The 25,679-nt window shown below is 47.5% G+C and overlaps 1 protein-coding gene across 1 annotated transcript in view; it reads left to right on the plus strand.

The window, feature by feature from the left end:
- Positions 1-25,679, plus strand: part of LOC144123446 (uncharacterized) — a 775,538-nt gene that overhangs the window by 721,086 nt on the left and 28,773 nt on the right. The gene's annotated exons all lie outside the window — the stretch shown is intronic.

The following is a 25,679-nucleotide window of genomic DNA, read 5'->3' on the forward strand; positions in this document are numbered from 1 at the left end:
CCCGGAAGCATTGCAGGGGGAGGGGGGACACAATGACTTCTGCTCACATGGCCGAAAGTGCAGGGAATAACAAAAACAAAATACAAATACAACTACAAAAATATAAATACAGAAAATGTAAAACACAACTAATAATATATGAGGAAAAGCATGCACTGCAGGAGAACAACCGCGCTCAAAAAAACGCACTAATGAAATGAAAAGACGCGCAAAATAACTGTGCGCGAGGTCACACGTCAGATGAGATTGCGCGTAATTGACCTTCCGTGCAGCACTCAGTGACGCCGGCCGGCAGCCTGTTCCACTCATTGATCATCCGTGGAAAGTACTAGGATTTGTAAATATCGTTCTTACATTTAATCTCTCGGATCTTCTACTGATGATCAAGTCGTCTAGAAAAAAAGTGAGGTTGAAGCAGGTACCGGTCTTTGTCAATGCTCAACCATCCGAAATAGATGGGATGCATGATTTGCAACCTCAAATGTTTCCTACGGTTAGCTGAAGATCCCCAACCAAGGTGGTTTTTAAGGGACTTGACCCTATTTGCGAAGCTGTAGTGTTGTTCTATGGGGGTTTAACGTCACAAAGCGACTCAGGCTATGGGAGACGCCGTAGTGAAGGGCTTCAGAAATTTCGACCACCTGGGGTTCTTTAACGGGAACTGGCATCGCACAGTACACGGGCCTCTAGAATTTGGCCTCCACCGAAATTCGACCGCCGCGGCCGGGATCGAACCCGCGCCTTTCGGGCCAGCAGCCGAGCGCCAAAACCACTCAGCCGCCGCGGCGGCTAGTTGCCAAGCATTATTCTGGACGCGCTCGAGAATGTCACATAAGAAAGCAAACTGGAAGGTCCCATACAGCGCAGGCATACTCAAGAATTGGTCGTATATAAGTGAAATACAGGAGTTGTTTGACATTATACGGCGCTTTATTGAAATTTCATTTTAAGAAATTAAGCATTCTGCAGGCCTTGGATGTGATATACTCAACTTGCCTTGTCCACGTTAGCTTAGGTGTACAATAAACAATGAGATACTTATATTCAAGTACTTTTTGCAAGGGAACATTATGTAATGAGTAACTTGTTTGTAAAGGGGAACACTTTCGAGTGAAGGAAATAAATTGGCATTTTTTAGCGTTCAAAAACAATTGCCATTTTGAGCACCAGCACTGGATGGAATACAAGTTTTGCTGAAGTTTTAACGCATCACAGGAACTTTCCACAACATGGTAAATGACACTGTCGCCGGCATATAGCCGAGCTTTGCAGGTAAGATCCAAGACAATATCGTTGATATAAATCAGAAAAAGAAGGGGTCCAAGAACCCTGCGGTACACCTGAGGAAACATTTGCATAATCTGAGTGCGAAACATTAATCAAAAGACTCTTCATGCGGCTCTGAAGATACGAATGAAGTCAATCGATGACAGTGGGGTGCATGCCAAGACAACTTAACTTTTGCAATAATAGTAAATGAGGTACAGAGTCAAAGGCTTTCTTAAAATCTAGAAATACGCAATCTATTTGAAAGCCACGGTCATAGGAAGAATACACACCATTACTAAACTCAAGCAACTGAGTAGTACAGGAAAAACCTGACCTAAAGCCATGCTGAACTTCAGTAAAATACTCATGAGAGTCAAGGTGTTTTATGACTGCGCTATATATTATGTGCTCCAACCTTTTGCAGCTCACACTGGTTAAAGAAACCGGTCGATAATTAACAACAGAGCTCTACGGGCCACTTTTATGCACTGGTACCACATTAGCATTTTTCCAGTCATTTGGCAGAGACGCCGAATTAAGAGATGCTCAGAGCATCACTAAGTAAGGAGAGGTTTCGTTCGCGCAAGACTTTAAAACAAAGTTAGGAACAGCATCAGGACCACTGGCGGAAGATGAATTGATATCACTAAGCAATTTTAACACGCCTTGGTGAGTAAAAACCAATTCAGACATGGTTTCAGTTACAGTACCTCTTGCTGGGCAAGTTGGTGTAACATCGTGTAACAAAAGTAAAAACAGCGCTAATTTTTACACAAACACACAGAAAGACCAGACAGGACGGGCGCTGACTCCAACTATGTTTATTGAAAGCCACATGTTGCATATATATAGCCCGAAGAAGGTGAACGCATGCGCATTTCTTACATGGTAAAAAGAAAAAAAAGAGAAAAGAAAACAACACCATAAAACACACACTCAAACCAAACGTACTCATTATCGCGTATTCTTTTGCAATCTATATTCACTTTCTCATAGGGAGATAGAAGTGGTGCTGACGCACATGCCACCTCTCTATTTGATAAAAAAGGCTTCTGCCAGTCCCCGAGCTAATCTATCTTTGCGTCTAGCTAGAATTTCAATCTCGCCAAGTCGTAGCTCACAGTTTTTTTCGTTTTTATCAATGCTGGAGCGGCAATGGGCGGGTAGGTTTTCGGAAGAGTTTGGTGCGTTCCCTAACGACCTCTTATGTTCCCCTGCACGCTCGTTTACGCAGCGTCCAATCTGGCCGACGTACACCTTGCCACATGCAAGGGGGATATCGTAGACTACTCCCGTGGCACACATTACGTAGGGCTTCGAGTGCTTCTTTCACACCCAGATTTAGCCTTGGCACCACTGCTAACCTTGGGGAACATCTTTGTGAATTTGCAGGGGGCGGAGAAGACCATGGGGACTCTGTACTTGCTGCAAACTCGTTTTAAATTGTGCGAAACCTTGAGAATGTACGGTATCACCGCTGGTTTGGCTTCGCCGAAGTCTTCTTTCCGGCGTTGCCCCTTTGGTTTACCCTTAAGTTTTTGCAGCAGTGCCTCGGTCACGGCAGCCAAAGCGTGGTTAGGGAACCCTGCTTTACGCAGTCTATTCACCTCACCCTGGAAGCTCACCCGCAACATGTGAGGGCACGACTTGAGGAGTGCTGATTCCATTGAATGGGTGCCAATAGCCCTTTTAACAGTTTTTGAATGAGCCGAATCGAACCGTGAAAAAGCTTTCTTGGCCTTAGGTAGGTAGCGCCAGCAAACACTTCCGTCCCCCAGCTTAATGTTAAGGTCCAAAAACTAGAGGCAGTCCTGTTGCGGAAGCTCAAATATGAAAGAGACCCCTTCCCATGTTGTGTGAACTTTCTAAAATTTTCTTGGCAGTCTCCTCATAGCAGCCTGTTTCATGTATCTTTAATATCACTAAAAAAACGTCCACATATCTAAAAATCTTTACTACAGTTACATCGTCAGTTTGTAATGCCAAAATGTTGTCAATGAATGCGAGAAAAATATTACATAAAACTGGCACGACACATGAACTGATGCAAATGCCCTGGCGTTGTAGGAACCGCCGGTTGTCAAATTGGATGAAGGTGGACTTAATATAAAACTCTAAAAGAGACAAAATTGTCAACGTTTACCCCTGCCTTGTTTTGAAATGCAATAGAGCCGTTTGCTTCATTGCAGTTCGGCAGTGTACAGCAAACTCACGTCCCAACAAAAAAAAGAAACTCCGGCCATCTGTTGGGGTGACAAATATTCGACGTTTCAGCTGTCGTACAGAAAACTTGTTCAGAGAAAATAAAATCGAAAAAAATTGAAGCTTATACGTGTACATTCTAGTAATCGTCCTGGGCACGTCGCGTACGTTGATGGTTATTGAAGCTGCTGTCGAGGCCAGCTTCTTTTTCGTATGCAGCATCTTTCTACACCTTTGTCCGTAAAGTTCCGATACTGAGTCCATTAGAAAAATGCGCTTAACATTGAAATAATTTGTGCAGCACTCCTTCAAAATGGTCTCCCTTGCAGTCTATACACAGCTTCCAGAGCTTCTTGACGTCTTAGAAACGGTTGGGAAACGCTTTTTTTGGCAGGGCTGTCAGCTCCTTTGTCGTGGTGTCTTGAATGGCCTCAACGCTCCCCATCCAGCGACCTTTTAGGGTTTTCTTCACACGAGGGAACAGGAAAAAATCGCATGGGGAGACGTCAGGCGAGTATGGCGGAAGAGGAACTACAGTAATGCTGTGCAACATTGTCACAGACCAGCGGGACGTGGCTCATTTGGAGAGAGCAGAGGAGAGCGCTCACGTAGAGCAGTAACTGGGTCGCAGCACGGCTCCTTGCGGGGGATCCGTCGAGGTCTTTCTCGGAGCTCGGCCATCGGCAAACCAAACGAACATTTAGTTCCGAGGAAGCGTGGCGTTTTCAAGGACAGTGGCGCATATGCGCTGGTTGCCGAAACTCGAGCGTGCAGGCCCAGCCGACTCGGTGACGGCTGTCACAGAAGGCATAAGTCTTGTGCGCTTCCTTCTGCCCTCCCGAGGGCGCGGCTCTCCGGCGCGCTCCCGGGGTGCTTTGCCGGTTACGGCGTCCCCTCTTCCCCGTCGTCCCCACGTGGAAAAACAAAGATTAAGCGTCCCGATGATGGGAGGGAAACTACTGTGCGCTGGCCGCCTGCCCCGTGCGGGTTGCGGCGAGCTGAGGAGAACAGTGGAGGGAAGACAGGCAACGAAAGAGGTTGGGTGGTGTGTCCGCGGCGTTGAGGGCCGAATTACCGCGGTGAGGCACGCGTTCCATCGCACCAGGCCCGCCGCCTTCGAGCCATCGCCGCATCGACAGCCACCCGAACCGGAGTCGTCACCTTGGCCCCCGTATGTGAACTGTCCGCCGGACTTCTCCTTTTCTTTTCTATGTAATGTTGTATTTTCGACATCTAATGCATTGTATGCCTCTGTTGTTCGTGGCCTAACTGGACGGATTAACTTTTGTATTGTGTGCCTCCTGCTTGTCGCGTTCCGTGTTTTATATTGTTCTTCCTGTCACTCCCTATGTTCGTTTTTACCTTTTTGTGTTGTTCCCTGCCACCAAGTAAAGTGTTTGTTTGTTTTAGAAACCTCAACCCATTGAGTTCCTTCTCGATCCCCGACACACCGACACACGTGCACCACGCACGGGCTGGCCAACCTTTACAAATAAATGTTGTCCAACACCCGCCGTTAGACCACAGGGAAGCGTAAAGCGGCCCCTGTGCCTAGACGGCTTGCGCTAGGCAGCCGGTCGACGAGCGGTAGTTGTGACAAACATGAACTTGTGGGCGAGTTGGTAAAACATGATTCTTGTGAACCAGCACGACGGCTGTTTGAGAAGAGCAAAATTGTAGCTAAAATCAAAGACCAGCTCACCAGGGAGATAATTGAGGCATCAGAGATCATGAGGATAGGTACGGGATGTATGAGCACCCCTTCTGTTGCTATCTCGAAAAAAGAGCACGAATGCTTGGAGTCCTAGATTACGTGCATCGGCAAAGCTTTCGCACGCTAAGAATGATTGGCCTGTGAAACCTGATGTTTGCTCTGTATTTTTCTGTTTTTCTGCGATACCAGCGTGTATTTAAGCACTGGTGTCCTGAATAAAACCATTCTGTTGTTAGTTCACCGTTGTGTTTTGTCCCTTCCCTGTTTGGATTCGAGCCGTTGCGCTGGTTTACAAGAACCGAGTAATGCTGTGCTTGGCGAGCAATTTTGTCACGCTGAGAGCAGTGTGCGGCCTTTCGTTACCATGGAGAAGGCTCCATTGTCCAGATGCCCATAAGTCAAGGCGACAGCGTCGCAGTGCATCATGCATGTGTTGGAGCACGCGGATATAAAACTACTGATTCACCGTCTTCCCTTGTGGTACGAACTCGTGGTGTATGACACCTCTGGCATCGAAAAAACTATCAGCATCGTCTTTGTTTTGGTCTTCTGTCGCCGTTTCTTTCCCCACGTCGGAAAGCTTGCGGACCACCATTCGGTGCTCTTCCTCGTTGTTTGAGGATCGTATTGAAAACACCATGTTTCCTCTTCAGCAATGATGCTGTTGACGAATTCGGCATACTTATCTGCCTCAGAGAGCAAATAAGCGCTCACTGATGACCCCGTGTCCTTCTGGCCATGTGTGAGGGAATGCAGCACAAGTGTGGCGTTCAGCTTACATTTCCCCAAGTTCACACGCAAAATTTGGTTACATGTTATCTTACTAATGTCGAGAGCATCTGATAGCATGCGGTCTGTAATGGTGCAATCTTGCTGTACGATTTTCCTGATCCAAGGCACGTTGTTTTCATTCAGTGAGGTTGAAGGGTGCCTCTGCATTGTGTCGTCTTCCACCGACATTCTGCCCGAAACGAACCACTTGTGCCACTCGTAAACTCGCGCCCGCGATAATGTCTCATTGCCGTACGCGTCACAAAAGGGCTCATACGTCTGTTTGGCTGTCTTGCCAAGCTTCACACAGAAGTTTATGTTTACACGCTGTTCGAGGTGAACGTCCATCTCTCCACGTTCACTCACAGTAGACTGCGGAGACGACTAGTCACAACGTATTTTTCTACCCGTAGTACCATCTAGCGGCTGCCACAGCAATTAACATATTGTCACCGAGAAACGGTTGACGTAAGCAGGGCTGCTTTACTTGCATTACTTAGACGCGCAAGACGTTCGGATGCGCAAGGCAGCAGGCAGCACGAGCGCTGAAGAAGACGAAGCATCTAGCCCCGAGATGGCTCAAGGCTTGCCAATTGCCAGGAAACGCAGTTTAGCCGCTGTATTGCGGCACTAGAGGAGTTAGTAGTGTGGCATTGCTCCCCCTTTCTTGAAGACACCGACTCGGTGTGGTAGCAATTGCAGGCAGGACAACAAGGGTAGTCGCACGTGTCTGGCGTGTGGTGTAGACTCGCGCGAGGGGCTAGCGGGCGTGGTACGGCTTCATCCGAGCTACGTGGACAACTTCGGAGGTCGGCCGTCTAGAAGAGCGAACTGCTCCTTGGGGAAGAACTTCGTAGGTGACTTGACTGAGCTGACGGAGCACCTAGTAGGGGCCAAAGTATCTGCGTAGAAGCTTCTCAGAGCGTCCTCGCATGCGGATTGGGCTCCACACCCAAACTTGTTCACCGGGCAGGTAACACATATTTCGGTGGCGGAGGTTGTAGCGCCGAGCGACGTGAACTTGCTGGTGCCGGATGCGCTGTCGAGCAAGTTGGCGGGCAGCTTCAGCGTAACGAACAAATTGGGCACCACCCATAACAGGGGGGGTAGCGCTAGATGGAAGCAGCACTGCATCCAGCATGGTTGTGGCTTCGCGACCTTGTACTAAACGAAATGGAGTGAAGCGTGTCGTTTCCTGCACCGCACTATTATAAGCAAAGGTGACGTAAGGGAGTATGGCGTCCCAGTTCCGGTGGTCCGCGTCGACATACATAGAAATCATGTCGGCGATCGTCTTGTTGAGCCGTTCGTTTGAGGGTGGTAAGCGGTTGTTTTGCGGTGACTGGTGGCGCTTAGGCGCATAACCTCCTGCGTAAGGGCCGAGGTGAACGCTGTTCCTCTGTCAGTTAAAACGATGGTGGGTGCACCGTGACGCAGCACAATGTTTTGAATGAAAAAGTTCGCAATTTCGTCAGCAGTACCACGTGGAAGAGGTTTAGTCTCACAGTATCGGCTGAGGTAGTTGGTGGCGACCACAATGTAGCGGTTACCTAGCAAGGACTCCGGAAATGGGCCGACTATGTCCATGCCAACTTGGTGGAAGGGGACCTGAGGCGAATCTATAGGCTGGAGTAGGCCGGCTGGCTTAGTCGGCGGCGTCTTGCGATGCTGGCACTCGCGGCAAGTTCTTACGTAACGCTTCACAACTGAGGCAACCCTGGGCGAGAAGTATTTTTGCCGTATTCGTGCCGAAGTTCGAAAAAAACCCAAGTGACCAGAAGATGGGTCATCATGGCTCGCCTGCAGGACTTCGTCGCGAAGGGCCGTAGGCACGACGAGTAGATAGATAGCTTCTGTTGGACTGTAGTTTTTTCTTATACAGGACGCCATCACGTAAACAGAACGACGACAGCCCGCGCGAAAAGATTCGCGGGGAAACTGAGCGCTTCCTTATAGATACTCAATGAGGGGCCGTAGTTCGCTGTCGTCCCTTTGGTGTTGAATGAGAATGGACGTGAAGATGGCGCCAAGAAAAACAGAATCGTCGTCGGGGTCAGCTCGGTTGTCCTCGATAGGAGCACGAGACAAACAGTCGGCATCACTGTGTTTCCTGCCAGACTTATAGACGATAGTGACATCGAATTCCTGAAGTCGAAGGCTCCAGCGTGCAAGCCGTCCCGAGGGATCTTTGAGGTTCGCCAGCCAACACAGCGAGTGGTGGTCACTGACGACCCTTAAAGGGCAGCCATATAGGTACGGGCGAAATTTGGTTAGTGCCCACACAATGGCCAGACATTCTTTTTCGGTGGTGGAATAGTTCGCCGCAGATCGTGACAAGCTGCGGCTCGCGTATGCGATTACGCGTTCGAGACTATCCTGCCTCTGCACAAGGACCGCACCGAGGCCGATGTTGCTGGCGTCTGTGTGTGTAGTTCAGTGTCGGCTGAATCGTCGAAGTGTCCAAGGATGGGCGTACTTTGGAGTTGAGTGCGGAGGTCTTCAAAGGCTTGCTGTCACTCCAGGCCCCAGAAGAATGGTTCGGAATCTTTCGTGAGTCGGGTGAGGGGCTCAGCGATCTGGGAGAAGTTCTGCACAAAAAGCCGATAATAGGCGCAGAGGCCCAGAAAGCGACGCACACTGCGCTTATCGGTGGGCACAGGAAAAGCAGCCACGGCAGCAGTCTTATCGGTGTCTGGGCTAACCCCTTTAGCGCTCAAGATGTGGCCCAGAAACTTCAACTCTTCGAAAGCGAAGTGACACTTTTCGGGCTTCAGGGAAAGACCGGCCGACTGATTTGCTTCGAACACTGCGCAGGCGTCTCAGGTGCTTTTCGAACGTGTCAGGGAAGATGACAACGTCATCCAAGTACATTAGACAGGACTGCCATTTGAGATCGGCGAGAACGGTGTCCATGATCCTCTGGAAGGTTGCAGGAGCCGAGCACAGGCCGAAAGGGAGCACCCGGAATTCGTACAGACCGTCCGGTGTAACAAAGGTCTTTTCCCGGTTGCGTCCGTCCACCTCGATTTGCCAATAGCCGCTTCGTAAATCTAGCGATGACAAGTACTTGGCGTGGCGCAGCCGGTCCAGGGAGTCATCAATACGCGGAAGAGGATAAACATCTTTTTTTGTGACCTTGTTTAAACGTCTGTAATCAACGCAGAACCGTAGGGTTTCATTTTAACAACAGGCGACGCCCACGGGCTCGTCGACGGCTGTATCACGTCGTCCTTGAGCATTTCTTGAACTTGGCCTCGAATGGCATCACGTTCTTTCGAAGAGATCCGGTAAGGCGGCTGACATAACGGCCGTTGGTTGGCGTCAACTATAATTCGGTGCTTTGTGAGAAGTGTCTGCCTAACCTTGGAGGTCTAGGCAAAGCAGTCGCAGAAAGACTGGAAACACTTTCCAAGCAGCGTTTCTAATTAGATTGGAGGTTTGGTTTCACGTCAGTTTTTATGATTGTGGTCGGTTCCTCCACTGATGCCCAAATATGTCACCGAGAAACGATTGACGTAAGCAGGGCTGGTTTACTTGATTTACTTAGACGCGCAAGACGTTGGGACGCGCAAGGCAGCAGGCAGCACGAGAGATGAAGAAGACGAAGCATCTAGCCCCGAGATGACTCAAGGCTTGCCAACTGCCAGGAAATGCAGTTTAGCCGCTGTATGGCGCCACTAGAGGACTTAGTAGTGTGGCAATATAAAGCTCAGGTTAGCCCAAAAATATGGCGCTACACATACGCACCAACATTTGTTTTGGTGAATGATTTCTAAAGAAAATAAATCAGTCTCGAAACTTTACGGACATTGGTTGTAGATGCAGCGATGGCAAAAATATTGAGTGTCAATGGAGATTTTGTAGAGCGCCGTCGGGAGGAAGGACCCGAGCATGTCGCTTGCATACTCAAGTATGCAGTTTTTTTATTCCTCGTCATTGTCAGAATGCCATTGAGAAACTCGATGGAGACCAAAGTTCAGTGTTTCAATGTAACAGGACGCTGTTTGTAGACCGGAATACGGGTGCCCTTCACGGCGAGCAGATAGGGGAATGGTTGCGATGTGCGGTCGTGGCGCGTACCAGATAAGACACTGAATTGGGCACCGGTATCAATCAGGAATGTGGTGCCGGTGGCCTTGTCCGTGACGGCGACCGGTTCGAGGCCTTGACGGCTCGTCGCGCTAGCGGTCGGCCGGCTGGCTTCCCGCCCAAGAGCACGGAACTAGGCAGTGGTGGGCGTTGGCGCCCTATCGACGGTGGCAGTAATAGAGCAGTGGACGAGATGCTGAGTCAGAACGCCGTTCCTGGGAACCGGAACGATACGGTGTGCGCCGTCAGTGATGCAGTCGGGACCCTCGGCGGACCGGAGACGACATGGTAGCGATTACCTGGTCGAGGCGTTCGCAGAGCTAATCGATACATGCTGACGGGGTCGTCTCTTCCGGATGGGAAAGGTTGAATGGCGGATGGGCGACGTTTGCAGAGCTGACTGTGGCAACCTGGGGAGAGTGGTTTCCAACCTCCAGGATTTTACCGGCTTAGTCGGCGAGGTGAGAAAGGTCCATAGTCTAGGTAGCAGCCAGGACCATCTGGTCGTTTACCGTCATACGGCGGAGGAATAGCTCGCGCAGGAGAGTGTCGTCTACCGCTTGCTTTTGCTCAGAGAAGCTGCAACATGCAACGGAGCAGTCGACCGGGTCGACGTTCTCCAAGTTCCTCAGTGGACAGAAGCTGTTGAATACGCATTCGCATCGTCGCTGCAGTGCGCGCGAAGTGCGCTTCCTTGAGCTAATCTTATGGATCCGCGGGGGAGTTTAAGTGGAACAGGGCCAGGAGATCAGCGACTTCTTCAGCCACAGTCGGAGGTAGGGTACAGACGACGTGTAAATATCGTATGGCTTGAGTCGTGACGTGGGCTAGCCCAAAGTGGGCCTCGACCTGGTGAAACCAGAGCGATAAGTTGCTCTCCCAAAAGGGTGGTAGGTGGACAGCAACAGCTGAGAGGGGCGCCACGGCCTGAGGCGTCGAAGTCGGCACCGAGCTGTGTTCCGCGTTCTGCATACATAACGGGTCCCGGTGGTCCTCCATGGCTCCACCTCGTCTCAGCATGGGCCACAGGGATCACGTCCGCGTCACTAGCTGTAAAGCACCGTTGGAAGGAAGGACCCGAGCCAGTCGGTTGTGGATTCAAGAACAGATTTTTGTAACGAGAGCTACACTGGGCTACCAGTCGAGCATTTCGCGGTGCATGGGAGAAGCCAGTTGTGCGCATGCGCCATTACCATGGCAACCGGAGAGGAGCAAGTTGCGGCGTGCACTTCGCCCTCGCCGCGGCACCTCGCTCCCACCACCGTCGAAGCGGAGCGTGACTTCACATGGATGAGCATTTGTGCGCATGCGCCGATACCATGGTAACCAGAGAGACCCCAAAGTTCCGCCGCGTTCTTCGTCGCCACCTCGCCGCACGCTGCTCTTTCTAAGACACGCCGGCAGTGGGCGTGGAGGCTAGTCCTCCAGTAGACAAGCCCGTGTCTCCCTCCTTTTCATTCTTCCCAACAATCACTGAAGAAGAAGAAGAAGAAGCGTCTGTATCACAACATTTGACATACATGCAAAGAAGGAGAGTCCGGCCGCTGCTAAACGGCGGTATAGCCAAGAGAGCATTAACTATACCGATCCTGAGGTTGTCGCCTGGCGCTTGGCTACTCGACAAAGAGAAAATGAGCATAAGAAGGCGAAGAGGGGAGCGGAGACGCCCGAACGGAGAGAGGAACTGCTTGCCAAGCGGAGATGCCAGACTGACGATTGTAATAGAAAGCGCATAGCCGCCGAGATGGATCTCAATGTCTCTCATTGCTAAACATACAGTGACCACATCAAGTTCAGCCAGGGATACTTACCTCTCGCTACGTATATCCTGGCATAGTCGTGCTAAGCCACTGCCAACCTTTTTTCAATTCCTCGTCATTGCCCGAGTGCCATTTCGGAACCCAAACGTTCTAGCACGTGGCTCGTGTTACTTCGTCTTTTTCGGCCGGTCCAGTCGTCCAGAGAGGGCGCTGTTACACAGACGCGTTACGCTTTGGGCGAGTAGGTTCTTCATTGACTCTTAGAATTGGCGTGCAGACAACAGGCAGGACATGAAAATTTCGCATGCGTGTCCTGCTTGCTGTGTGCCCGAAAAATTCCAAGAATAAATGGTGTGTTCCACGTCTACGCAAGCGTCTTCTGATGTGCTGAACGCCTTTGACGAAATTAGATCTGGGCACAATACGCTCCTCAGTGAAATGCAAACTATTCACAGCAAGCTGGTGCAAACCGACAAAGCTACCGAAGAGGTAAACAAATGGCTCGCTAAAATTGAAGAAGATTGCTCCTCTTTAATTGCTTTAAAGGCAGAAGTTGCATGCACGTAGACGCTTCCTGAAGACAACGCTAAACAAATCACTATCATGACGGCCAGGATGGATGATGCTCAGGACAGGGCCCATCGCTCTACTCTTCTTTTCTTCAACCTGAAAGATGCAGCACGGGAAACATGGGACGAGTCTGAAAAACACGTAATTAAACCCTGCAAAGAAAACCTTCATATCACCATCCCACCTACCGACATCGAACGCGCACACAGGCTTGGACGCTACCAAAGTGGCAAAAATGGACCCATAATTGTAGCGCTTGCTCGCTTCAAAACTAAGGAATCTGTCATGTAACGTGCCAAGAATCTTAAAGGCTCTTTACATGCAATATTAGACGATTACTCATCTCGAACCTGGCTAGTCCGCAAGCGTGTGCTTGAATTCCCCAAATCCGAAAAGTTACAAACTAAGATATAACAAGCTGATTGCAGATAACACCACATACGTTTTTGATCACTCTTGCCAGACCGTCGTTCCTTGTTGCTCCACATCAGCCGCCTCGCGCTCCAAATCCCATGCTAAGTATGTACCTGTCATTTGCACAAACATCAGAAGCAGTTTACTTAAATCAGATTCATTGCGCAGTCTTATTGACACCACCGAAAGTGAACTAGTGGTACTAACGGAAACTTGGCTGTATCATTTCGTTTCTAACTCTGAATTATCTGCCACTTTTCCTATTTATGATATCTTCCGCCACGATCGCGAGAACAGGCGTGGCGGTGGCATCCTAATTGCCACCCATCAAAGCTTACTCTGCTACCCCCTAAACGTCCCCTCATGCTTGGAGATCACGTTCGTTGGCGCCAAAGTATTTAACCCGCCCGTTATCATCTGCTCCTGCTAGAGGCCTCCCGTGCTGACGCCTCGTTTCTCATGCGCTTTCACGCAGCGCTCCTGTCCATAATACGCGCACACCTTTGTTTATATTTGGCGACTTTAATTTCCCTCTCATATCGTGGAACGACATAGCAACTACATTAAACAATTATACTATCGAGAGCGACTATTTGAACTCGTTCCTCACATTTGGTCTATTTCAGCTTATTACCAACCCGACAAGGCAGGATAATCATTCTTCTAGCGTTGTCGATCTCGTGCTCGCTACTCATCCTTACAGTATTTCACCACCTACGCACCTAGCAGGCTTGAGTAATCACTCGGTAATCTATAGCACCTATCACAGTTCCTTATTACGCCCTGAAAAATTAACGAAAACATTAACACCCTACGACAAAGCTGACTACGATACCATGAATAGCAACCTGGCGGAATTCTGTAGTTCTTTCCTTTCAAACAAACCGCTCTATCGCAACTAACTGGTCTCTGTTCACTGATAAAATGCGCGAGCTCATCCGCGCCTACATTCCCACTAAAACAGTCACCACGGGTTCATCATCGCCATGGTTTAATGAAAAATTAAAAACCGCTAAGCAAAACAACAAGGCTCTTCTGATCTGTAAAGCATTCTAATGACGCGCACGCATGGGAAAAGTATCATGCTGCTGAAAAAAACTTTCTTTTTCACGCAATGCAAGCTAAAAAACCTTCTCATCCACTTTACGTGATATGCTTCACAACAACCCCAGGCAATTTTGGAAGTCAATAAACCCAATAACAACCCCGCCAATATCGCTGTGCGACAAACACGCTTCACCTATTCCCCCACATTGACGCGGCCGAAGCATTAAATAATACATTTTCATCCATTTTACCTACGAACCTGTAGGCGACATGTCTGACTATCCTTATTTTGATTATCCTCCTATGCCGGATATATATTTTGACCCTAACGGAATAATCACGTTAATATATTCCATGAATCTATGTTCATCAGCTGGTGCGGATGAAATTAACGCAAAAGTTCTCAAGAATACTAAACACGTTGTAGCCATTCTTCTTTGTCATATCTTTCAGCAATCGTCGAGTCAGGTATTGTACCTCATGACTGGAAAGTGGGGAAAATCATCCCAGTGCGCAAAAAAGGCCCTCCATCGTCTTGTAAGAACTATCGTCCCATTTCCCTCACTAGCGTTCCTCTAAATTAAAGGAGCACATAATTTGCTCACACATCATGACCTTCTTGTAGGCTGTCCACTTTTTTAATCCTTCTCAACATGGATCCTTGAAAAACCTATCCTGCTCAACCCAACTGGCTCTCTTTGCTCACGACGCCAGTTCTATAGGGACACAAACATACCCGTGGACGCTCATTTCTTAGACATTGAAAAAGTCTCGATGAAGTTCCCCATCAACGCCTCATATTTAAACTTCCACGCCTAAACCTGAACCCACTAGTATATGATTGGCTCCGAAAATTTTTACTAACCGCCAAGGGTTGGTATGAGCTAACAATCACGCATCTTCTATCTCCCCTGTTACCTCAGGCGTGCCAGAAGGCACGATTTTAGGGCCTCTATTATTCTTAATTTGCATTAACGTCCTTCCAAGTAATCTGTCTTCCACCGTTCGTTTGTTCACTGACGACTGCGTCATTTACCGGAGCATCACTAATAACAGAGACACCATCTGTAATGCGACATAAAACTTGTGGAAGAGTGGTGCGCAAACTGGCGAATGTCTTTAAACGTTAATAAAACAATTATAATATCATTCTATCGTTGTCAGTCGTATCCTGCTCCTGACTACACCCTTCGCGGTTCCATGATATCCCACGCATATTCATATAAACATTTAGGAATCAGCCTAGCACAGAATTTCTCTTAGACCACCCACCTAATGAACATAACCAACAAAGTTAAGCGTGTTCTTGGTTGTCTAAAACGTACCTTGAGTTTGGCACCTGCTTCCGTAAAACAGTCGCTAACTCTTGTCCGTCCTAAACTTAAATAATCATGCTCAATCTGGGACGACTCACGTGCTGGGTTCGAAGAGATAATGCGATGAGTCTCATGCTTGAGCTGAATGTGTAAATGCGCCCCTTCTCCGTGTAATAAATAGTTGGTAGCGTGCGCATGTGATGTCTCTTTCTTGTTACGTTCCTTGTTGCGCCGACGTTCATTTAATCATGCACCAACTCGTCCCTCAGGCCGTTATTCTCAATTTGGGACCCCCAACAAATTAACCTACCCAAAACTCTTGAGTCCGTCCAGAGCCGCGCATTGAAACACAGCATTTAAAAGCATTGAACAGCATTGAACAGCATTGAACAGCATTGTAAAGCATTGAAAAGCATTGGACAGCATTGAACAGCATTGAAAAGAAAAGCTAACCTACCCAGGCTTGACATTTGTTGGAAAATAACCAGACTCTGCCTTTTCCACAGGTTTTATCATTCTTGTTTGAGTCATTATTCCGTTATCACCCCTGCACACCGCCTTTCACTTTTGCGCACCTGAAATCAATCTTCGCCTAGACCGCAAGAGACTGGAACAAACTGTCCGCTGGAGCATTTATCCGTCCTCGCCTAGAATCCTTCAAATTGGCGGCACCGGCGCGAACAGAATGAACAATTCACTTCTCACCCTTCTCCAGGTGGTGGCCTATTCTGCACAAGTTCTACCGGAACACGGCCTCGTCAACGTATCGTGGAACACGGCTTTCCTTTGCGCCGCACAAGAAACAGGAGCGGCTGCAACAAGCTTTGACGATTGGCAACGGACCGGCAACAGCTGCGTCGGCACAGCACCAGGAGCATCGACATTATCGGCGGAGGCGTTTTCCTTGAACCTGCCTGTCCCTGATTTCGGCAGTGGGCTTGGCGGCACAGGCGCGAACAGAATGAACAATTCACTTATCACCCTTCTCCAGGTTAGTGAAAAACGTTATTACAGCAGTATTAGGGACGATTGTCCTGGTTTGCTAGTGCTGCCGAGCCCACATGCCCTCTTGTCTATTGCTGTTGAGTGTTGCGATGTCATTTCTGGCATTCTGGTGTGTTGTGGCGATATTGAAACGAACCCGGGGCCCAACACGGCGGCTTTATTACAAACTATTCTTGATGGTCAAAACGAAATCAAGGCGGATATATCAGAAATGAAGCACAAGCTGTCTAACATGGAAACGGTGGTATCTCATGTGACCGAATTGGCTAAAAGGCTTGAGGAGTCTGAGAAAGAACTATCTAGTTTGCGTGCAAGCATGGATAACATGATGAGAAAGATCAACGACCTCGAGAATCGTTCTCGTCGAAACAATGTTGTCATTCACGGTATTCGTGAGGTTCCAGATGAAACGTACGAACAGCTAAAAACCAGTGTAGTAAGCGGTGTTTTTCATGAAAAACTGGGCGTTTCCGTGGCGAGCACCTAACGTATTCATAGGATAGGACGACCAAGCACAGAGCGTCCCAGGCCTGCAATTGTGCGTTTTGGCAACTACAATGAAAAGGTAGAAGTACTTAAAAATACCAAGAAGTTGAAGGATACAAATTTTTTCGTTCACGAAGATTTCTCAAGTATCGTCAGGAACAGAAGGCAAAACCTTTGGAAGAGTGCTGCAGATAACCGAAAGAACGGACAAAAAGTGGCTTTAATTTTTGACAAGCTGAACATAGATGGTGTCATGTATGCTTGGAATGACGTTACAAGCGAACGTTATCAGGTTCATCAGCCGCTATCAAATGCTTCCACGTCTGCCCGAGAGAGTGCTTCTACGCCTACCCGGTGGAGTGCTTCTCCATCTGTTCAAGACTGACAGACAAGCGGAAATGAATTTCATATACTAAACATAAACGCACGCAGTCTTGTTAATAAGGTAGAGGAGCTAGAGCACGTTTTATTAGAACACCAATCTGATGTCGCAGTTGTCATGGAAACTTGGCTTCACCCTGATATTTTGGATACGGAGATATGCCCCCCTGGGTATGGCGTTATCATATTTGACCGCAGCAGCCGAGGGGGAGGCGTAGCTATTGTAATTGACAATACGATACAGCACACGGCTATTTCAGGCCCTCATAACATCGAATCCGCTTTTTGCCGAGTCTATCGCGGAACACATGAAATTTTAATTGGCGCTGTGTATCGTCCTCCGGGCGCAACTTCAGACGTCATTGATGCATTGAACGACTTTCTACACCATTTGCGAATTCAAAATAAAAACGCAATAATCGCGGGGGATTTTAACGTTGCGGATGTGAAATGGAAGAAATGATGCCGGGGCAACGTGAACGAGAGGCAGCGCTCGGTCTTCTAGATTTGTGCTTTTCTCATGGGCTTCAGCAGGTAGTACGAGAGTACACAAGAGTACAGGGTAACAGCAAATCAGTTTTAGACCTTCTTTTTATAACTCAAGGTCTTTTGTCACAGCCGGTGGAGGTAGAAGTGTTGCATGGTCTTTCCGATCATTGTTTAGTTAGTATGAAATTGTCCTTTGCCTCTTTTCGAAAGAAAACGATTGAAGTGTCATCTTACAGAGATTTTAACAGGGCAGACGACACCGCCGTACTTGACGAGCTAGATTACTGCTTTGGCCCGTTTGAAGAACTAAGCTGTAACGAATCAGTGACTGTTAATGAACTATGGTTAGAATTCAGATCTTTAGTCCATAAGTGCATAACTCGTTATGTGCCACTGGTCACAAAAAAGAAACGTGCGTGCAGTCCGTAGATAACAAGGAACATTATTCAACTAAAAAGAAAAATCGGCAGGCGTAGGAAAAAGTACCGACGCACACTCGATCCGGCTGCGTTGAGTGACATGCTAGCTCTAAGTAGTAATATGAGGTCACACATAAAGGAATCTAAATTTAAGTTTTATAACGTTACACTGGAAAAATTTCTACGAGAATCACCTCAAAAGTTCTGGAGACACTTGGCAGTACCAAAAAAAAGTTGCGGAGATAAGCTCAGAGAGCGGACCTATAAGTGAAAAGACTGAAATGTGCGATCTTTTCAATAGATACTTCGCAAGTGTTTTCAGTGAAGACGATAACAAGCCAGCGGATACTAAGTTCGCTGCTGAAACACGCGCAATTGACGATATAAGCTTACCGATAGAAGGCGTACTGAATTCATTGTTGAGCCTAAAGACATCAAAATCAATGGGCCCTGATGATATTCCTAATCTGTTTTTGAAGCGATACGCAGAATGATCAGCTAGATACCTCGTACTAGTGTTTAGGAAGTCACTATCAACAAGCACGGTTCCCGATGATTGGAAAACTAGCAAAATAGTTCCTATTCTCAAGACTGGAGATTCAAAAACGGTCAGTAATTATCGTCCCATCGCACTAACGTCAACCTGTTGTAAGCTTCTAGAGCACATTGTCTCAAAGCACATTCGACAATACTTAACAGATATTGAATTCTTGAATAGGTGTCAGCATGGTTTTCGACAGGGCATGTCATCGGCTACACAATAGAAAATTATCATGATTTTAGCGAAATCATTGACCAGAAAGGGCAAATTGACATAATATTCCTAGACTTTAGGAAAGCCTTCGATCAGATAAATCATAGAAAACTTTTAGGCAAATTTCAATCAGTACTCAAAAATTTAAATATAGTTCGTTGGCTAAAACGTTTTCTTGTGGGCCGCAGGCAATTTGTAAGTATTGACGGGAGCGCATCCCAAGTGTGTGACGTGACATCGGGAGTGCCACAGGGCTCAGTACTCGGACCGTTATTGTTTCTTGTTTACATAAACGACCTCATTGAAGATTCAGAAATCAAGGCCAGATTATTAGCAGACGATTGCATTATTTATACTAATGTGACGTTCCTTGTGTGTGCTACGAGGTTCCGCGTTCGACGGCGCGGCGTAGACGGAGCGACCCAGATGACAGCGGCATCATTAATTACCGAGCCATACTCGTTGAGAGTGACGACCAGAACGAAGTGGTTTAAGCCCAACCGGACCCCCCTTTCCATAGTGTCGGCACGAGTCGAACGCCGCCGCCGCCGCCGCCGCGGGGAAACGGGCTTTATCCTCCCCAATTGCCGTGGCGGTTCCAGGGGCGGCCTCGTTTCGGCGGGCCTGGCCCCTCCCGAGTACATCCCAGGACAAGGGACCACTTTCCCGGCCTTTTAGTGACCTCGCGTTCCGGCCTTGAGGGGCGAGTGTCATTTGATGGAGAACGGAGGCCGGTGACCCGCGGGAACTGTCAGCGGGCCAGAGCGCGCCTTACCACAACCGACGCTATGCGCTACCTCGAAGACAACCTTCTTTCCCTCGGACTCAACACGTGAGGGGGCGAGACCATAAGTGCGGTGGTGTGTTTGTGCGCCCAAGTGAAAGCCCTAGCCCCCTCCTTCCCCTCCGGCGTGGGCGTCCTCACCCTAGGGAGTGTGGGGAGAAGAGGATATAAAAATCGACAAGCAGTACGGAAGAAGGACGCTCAGGACGACATCGTTCGCCAAGGGGGCCTTCAGCGCCGAAGCCCGACGGCGTGCAGCTTTTGCCAGCAACCGTTCGAGATCAACTCCGGAGCCCCTCTATCGTCCCCATGAAGTCGTCGGCACGTAAGCTCGGACGCCCCAGCCTCTGATGTAAAAATCTTAATCATGTGTAATTATTGAATATATCTGTTTGTTTAAACTGAGCCATACGGTGTCTGCCTCTCTGTCCCGTGTGGACCTGCGCATTATGGGCGGTCATCACACTAATGTTAATTCAGTTGAAGATCAAGTTAAGCTTAATGGTTACCTGCTCAACATTAGCGAATGGTGTAGAAAGTGGCAAATGTCTTTAAACCCCAGTAAAACAGTATGTATGACAATCACACACAAACATCAGCCACTCGAATTTGACTACTCATTACTAGAAAACAAACTTAATCGAGTAACAGAATATACATACCTGGGAGTGACAATTACTTCAGACCTGCATTGGAACACTCACGTACATAACATTGTTGCGAAAGCAAATAAAAGATTTGGACACTTTGAGGTATCACCTTGCCAGGACCTCCTATTTAGCCCCGGCCCTCAGTACCCATCGGCTGCGAGCAACTGACCAAGTCCGCGGTCAGAGCTGTGACGCAGCCAAGGGTGCTTAGAACCTCCGGCTCCGGTCAGATCAACCTGGCAACGTTTAACGCTAGAAAGTTATCAAGTAAGGCTACTGCTTATGTAGCGGTGCTGTCGGAGCAATTAGCAAGTTTGGGGGTGATGTCGCTGTGTTGAAGGAAGGAATTTGGATTTGGATGAAGCATAAGCCGTACCAAAAGGTGTGCAAGTAGCGTCCTATCGCAACTGTCGTGGCTTAGCGGGCAGACAAGAACTGACTGTGAGATGATAATATAACTCTACACCGTTGAATTCTAAAGCAATAACGAGAGTGGCAGTTCTCATAATTAAGCTTAATAAGCGGTGCAAACTGAAGGTGGTACAGGCCTCCACGCCTACGCTCAGCCGCGATGACCACATAGTAGAAGGCTTCTATAAAGAAGTGGAATAGGCAATATCTAGCACCACTGATGAAGCGACTTGAATGCCAAGGTACGCTAGGAGGCTGGGCACCGGACAGTGGGTGCCTATATAGCATAGCGGGGGAGTTATTAACAGAGTTCTCAGATCAAAATAATTACGGATCACTAATACTTTTCTTGTACCTCTTCTTAAACATAATTACTATAGCCGCCACACATTCCTTAATACTATAGAACTCCTTACGTTCGCAGCTATATCCTGATTAGTGAGGAATCCCAAACCTAGTTCTCGTCTTTCCGCTAATCCGCGATAGCACAGTGTGTGCCCGTCCTTTAGTACTGTATACGCCTCACCTGTCCTCCTAACTTTACTAAGCTCTATGACATCCCATTTAATGCCGACTGGTGGATGCAAAGGGTGGATGCAGCTGGCAAAGGATAGGGTTAATTGGAAAGACATGGGAGAGGCCTTTGCCCTGCAGTGGGTGTAGTAAGGCTGATGATGATGATGATGATGATGATGATGGTTCCTCTAACAGCACTTCTGGGCTAACCTCACTAGATAAAGTTCTAGCATTAAACGTTGTCAGGTTCAGATTACAATGGCGGACTGTCCGGAGCCAGAGATTCTTAGCACCCTCCGCTGCGTCACAGGTCTGACCACCGCCTTGGTCAGTTGGTCCGCAGCTGCTGGGGACTGAGGGCCGAGGATTAATTGGTTTGTTCATAGAAGGCTCATAGAAGCTGAAGGTGGTGCAAGTTTACATCCGGTCATGATTACCACACTGCTGAAAGCTTCTATGAAGACGGGCAATCAGCAATAAACAATGTAAACTCACAGTACACTGTACTGATGGCGACTTCAATGCGAAGGTGGGCAAAAAGAAGGCTGTCGACCAGGCGGTAGGCAGCTATGAGATAGGTTCTAGGATTAGCAGGGGAGAGCTATTAGTATAGTTCGCAGATCGACATAATTTATGGATCAATAATACCTTCTTCCGCAAACGAGCGAACAGGAAGTGGACCTGGAAGAGCCCCAATGGTGAGATTAAAAATGAAATCGGCTTCATACTATGCGCTTAACCTGGCACTGTTCAGGACGTGGACTTCCTCGGAAATGCGCGTTGTAAGGACCACAGCAGGCAAGGTGACGAATTAGCTAAGATTTGAACATGGAACGGAAGAAGCTAGTGAAGAGGAAGTCCATTAACAAGTTAGTGGCAAGAGGGACAATAGAGGAACACAGGATATCGCACCAGAGCAGATATGCTGCTTTAACTGAGGAAGACGATCTTAACTTTCATACAATCAACGATAATCTGACAGCTATCAATACGGAGTGCACAGTACAAGTATGTGGTAGGACGGTTCGACAGGATACCGGCAAGCTATCTCAGGAAACGAAAGATCTGATTAACAAACGTCAAAGCATGGGGACGTGTAACCATACAGAAAGAATAGAACTAGCAGAGCTGTCGAAGTTAGTAAACAAGCGCAAGGAGTAGCGTACATAAGGAAGCTTAATATGCAGAGAATCGAGTATGCTCTCAAGAACGCAGGCAGCGTAAAAGCGATGAAGAGGAAACTAGGCGTATGTAAAAACCAGATGTATGCGCTAAGCAACAAGGAAGGCAACGTCATTAGCAATATGAAAAAGATAGTTAATGCAGCCGAAGAGTTCTACACAAATCTTTACAGTAGCAAATTTAATCAGAACGTTAATTATAGAGACAGTGCAGTACAGCAATGCGTCATCCCGCTAGTAACGAAAGAGGAAGCTTTCAGTCGGCTCGGTGGCACCGCGACGATGGGCCACACTTACCGGTGGAATTTTCCTGTCTTGCTTGTGCAGGTGAGCAATTGCTGTTCCCTACATGCTAAACGCACAGGTAATCATTTTCTATTCGTGCTGCCGAGCCCACGGTGCGCATCTGACATTGTGTCTGAAAGCTGTTGTGTGATTTTCAACTTGTTTTTAAAAGTTGGCGATATTGAGGTCAATCCAGGGCCTAATTACGTGGAGCCCTCGGCATCCGATCTACTGAAGCCATTAAATTTCAGACCATACAACAAAACTTACTTGCTGATCTGAAATCTATCAAAGTATCACTATCTTGCCATGAGAAAGCATTGAGTGAAGTGAAAAACCGGCTCTCAAAAATCGAAGCAGATTGCGTTTTCTTCTCTTCGATAAAATTGGAAGTAGAAGATATTAAGTCCACAAGAGCCGAATTCAAGGCTGAAATTGCAAAAATGACTGCCCGGTTGGACGATGCGGGAGCCCGAGAACAAAGAAACAACCTAGATTTTTACGGTCTGAAAAATGCAGCAATGAGCCCTGGCATGACTCCGAGAAAAAGAATTATAGATCACTGCGGACAGTATCTAAATCTATCCATTGAACTTCGCGGCGCTGCGGAACCAGCGTAGCCATGTGGTCTCACAAGCTTCTCTTCTGCCTTCTGCAGGTTTTCTTGCCCAGTTCTACCGCATCAACGATTGCAGTAAATGGACCAGCAATCGACACGTGTTCTCTGGCTGCACCGTCACCTTTGGAGCCTCTTCCTTTTGATTGTTCATTCCCGCGTGACATCAAGCCTGGAATGCCACCTAGCCACCACGTGACCTTGTCCGAATCGCCTTTAAAAGAACGTCAACAGGAACTTGTCTTCTGTGGGCGCGGCGGAACCAGCGTAGGCATGTGGTCTCACAAGCTTCTCTTCTGCCTTCTGCAGGTTTTCTTGCCCAGTTCTACCGCATCAACGATTGCAGTAAATGGATCAGCAATCGACACGTGTTCTCTGACTGCCCCGTCAACTTTGGAGCCTCTTCCTTTTGATTGTCCATTCCCGCGTGACATCAAGCCTGGAACGCCACCTAGCCACCACGTGACCTTGTCCGAATCGCCTTTAAAACAACGTCAACAGGAACTTGTCTTCAGTGGGCGCGGCGGAACCAGCGTAGGCATGTGGTCTCACAAGCTTCTCTTCTGCCTTCTGCAGGTTGGTACCGATTACTGTTCTGTTAAAAGTGATTGCCGCTGTCTTCTGGTCCTGCCGTGCCCACAGCAGTTCGTTGAAATTGCCTACAATGCTTTTTGTATGTGCAAACTGCTCCTATGTGGAGACGTTGAAACTAATCCCGGTCCGGATACTAGTGAAATGCTGAAAGAATTACTTAAAGGGCAAAAGGGCCTAGCCACTGAAGTGACTGCTTTGAGAGAGCACCAGAGCAATATGGAAAAACTCATGAATGATATGAGACTAAGGTTTCCAGCCTTGGAGAAGCAGGCAAACAGGATTGACACTCTAGAACAAACAATATATGAACTCCAGGCGAAAATAACTGATTTAGAAGACAGGAGCCGCCGCTATAACCTTATTGTTTTTGGAGTAAAAGAGGAACCCGGGGAACCTGAGGCTGACTTGAAAAAGAAGGTTCTAACTGAAGTTTTTGCAGAAAAGCTTAACGTATCTTGCAGTTCTATGGGCAGAATTCACAGGCTGGGCAAAAAGGCAACAAACCGCCCTGTAATTGTGTTCTTCCAGGACTATAACGAAAAGCAAGAACTCTTTAAAAACTGCAAGAAACTAAAAGGCAGTAATATTTCAATACAGAACGATTATTCACGAAACACACTTAGGAAGCGTAAACTACTGTGGGACAGCGCAAAAACAGAAAGGAATGAAGGAAAAAAAGTTACCTTGATAAATGACAAGCTGCGAATCGAAAAAATGCTTCACACCTGGGATGACAGCGATAACAGCAGAGTTAAACTCGATGATAAAAACAGTTATCAAAGCAAAGACTGACTTTCACTACCTCGTGTTAAGGAATTTCGCTTACTTAATATAAATGCACGTAGTATTGTAAATAAATCGGAGGCTTTGGAGGCTATCTTGTTGATTCACAATCCACACGCCGTAGTTATAACCGAGACTTGGCTGAGAGATGATATTGATGATGAAACTGTTTTCCCCCGCTCTTATCAAGTTTTTCGCCGTGATAGAGCAACACGTGGAGGGGGAGTTACGGTCCTGGTGAATCAAAACACAGAGGCACACACGTTGCAGCAAATAGCTAACCATGAAAGTGTGACCTTAAAACTGTCGTACGGGGGTAGATCGTTTGTGCATTTTCCTGTATACAGACCACCTGATTCACCACCTAAATATTTATGTGATCTGGCCGATCACATGCATAAATTTCGCCGTGATAAAATATATCTTGTCGGTGATTTTAATCTCCCAAATATTGACTGGAATAGTCCCTTCCCTAGTACAAACAATGACATAAATGCTTCATACATGTGTGATATTATGCTTATTCATAATTTGCAACAGGGAGTTAAGCACCCAACGTGCATACACGGTGAAGCTGCATCTATTCTCGACCTCGTCTTTCTCAGCCAAGGAACAGAAGGTTTTACTGTTTCAGTTGAAACTGGGTTATCTGATCATTGCATGGTGGTTTTTACTTGTCCCATTCAACAAAATGTCGACAGTAAACCTGAAAAAATTATTTCCGTGAAAAACTTCTCCAGAGCTAATGATGAAAGTGTGTTAGACTACTTCAGCTTACACCTTGACATGTTTCAAGGAACTAATGTTGATGAGCTCTGGAATAAATTTAAAGAAATCTGTACGTGCTGCATTGATAACTACATTCCTAATAGAACAAAGAAAATATGTAAAAAAACTTCTTGGATCACACGAGAAATAATACATTTGAAAAGAAAAATCAAACATCTGAAGCGTGGGGGTGCCTGTCGAATTATAGTTAAAATACATCAGGCTAACTTCACAAGCGCTTTACGCCAGGCTAAACAAAATAACTTTCAGTATAGCCTGCCAAATTTTCTTCGTGACTCACCACATAAGTTCTGGAAATTTTTATCGAAAAAGAAAAAAACAATTACGTGCATTTCATGTCAAGGTGTCCAGCTTGCTGATAAATCGCAGATCTCTGAGGCATTC

The sequence above is a fragment of the Amblyomma americanum genome, chromosome 3 (assembly GCF_052857255.1).
Source record: "Amblyomma americanum isolate KBUSLIRL-KWMA chromosome 3, ASM5285725v1, whole genome shotgun sequence".
In the NCBI taxonomy this organism is placed as follows: Eukaryota; Metazoa; Arthropoda; class Arachnida; order Ixodida; family Ixodidae; genus Amblyomma; species Amblyomma americanum.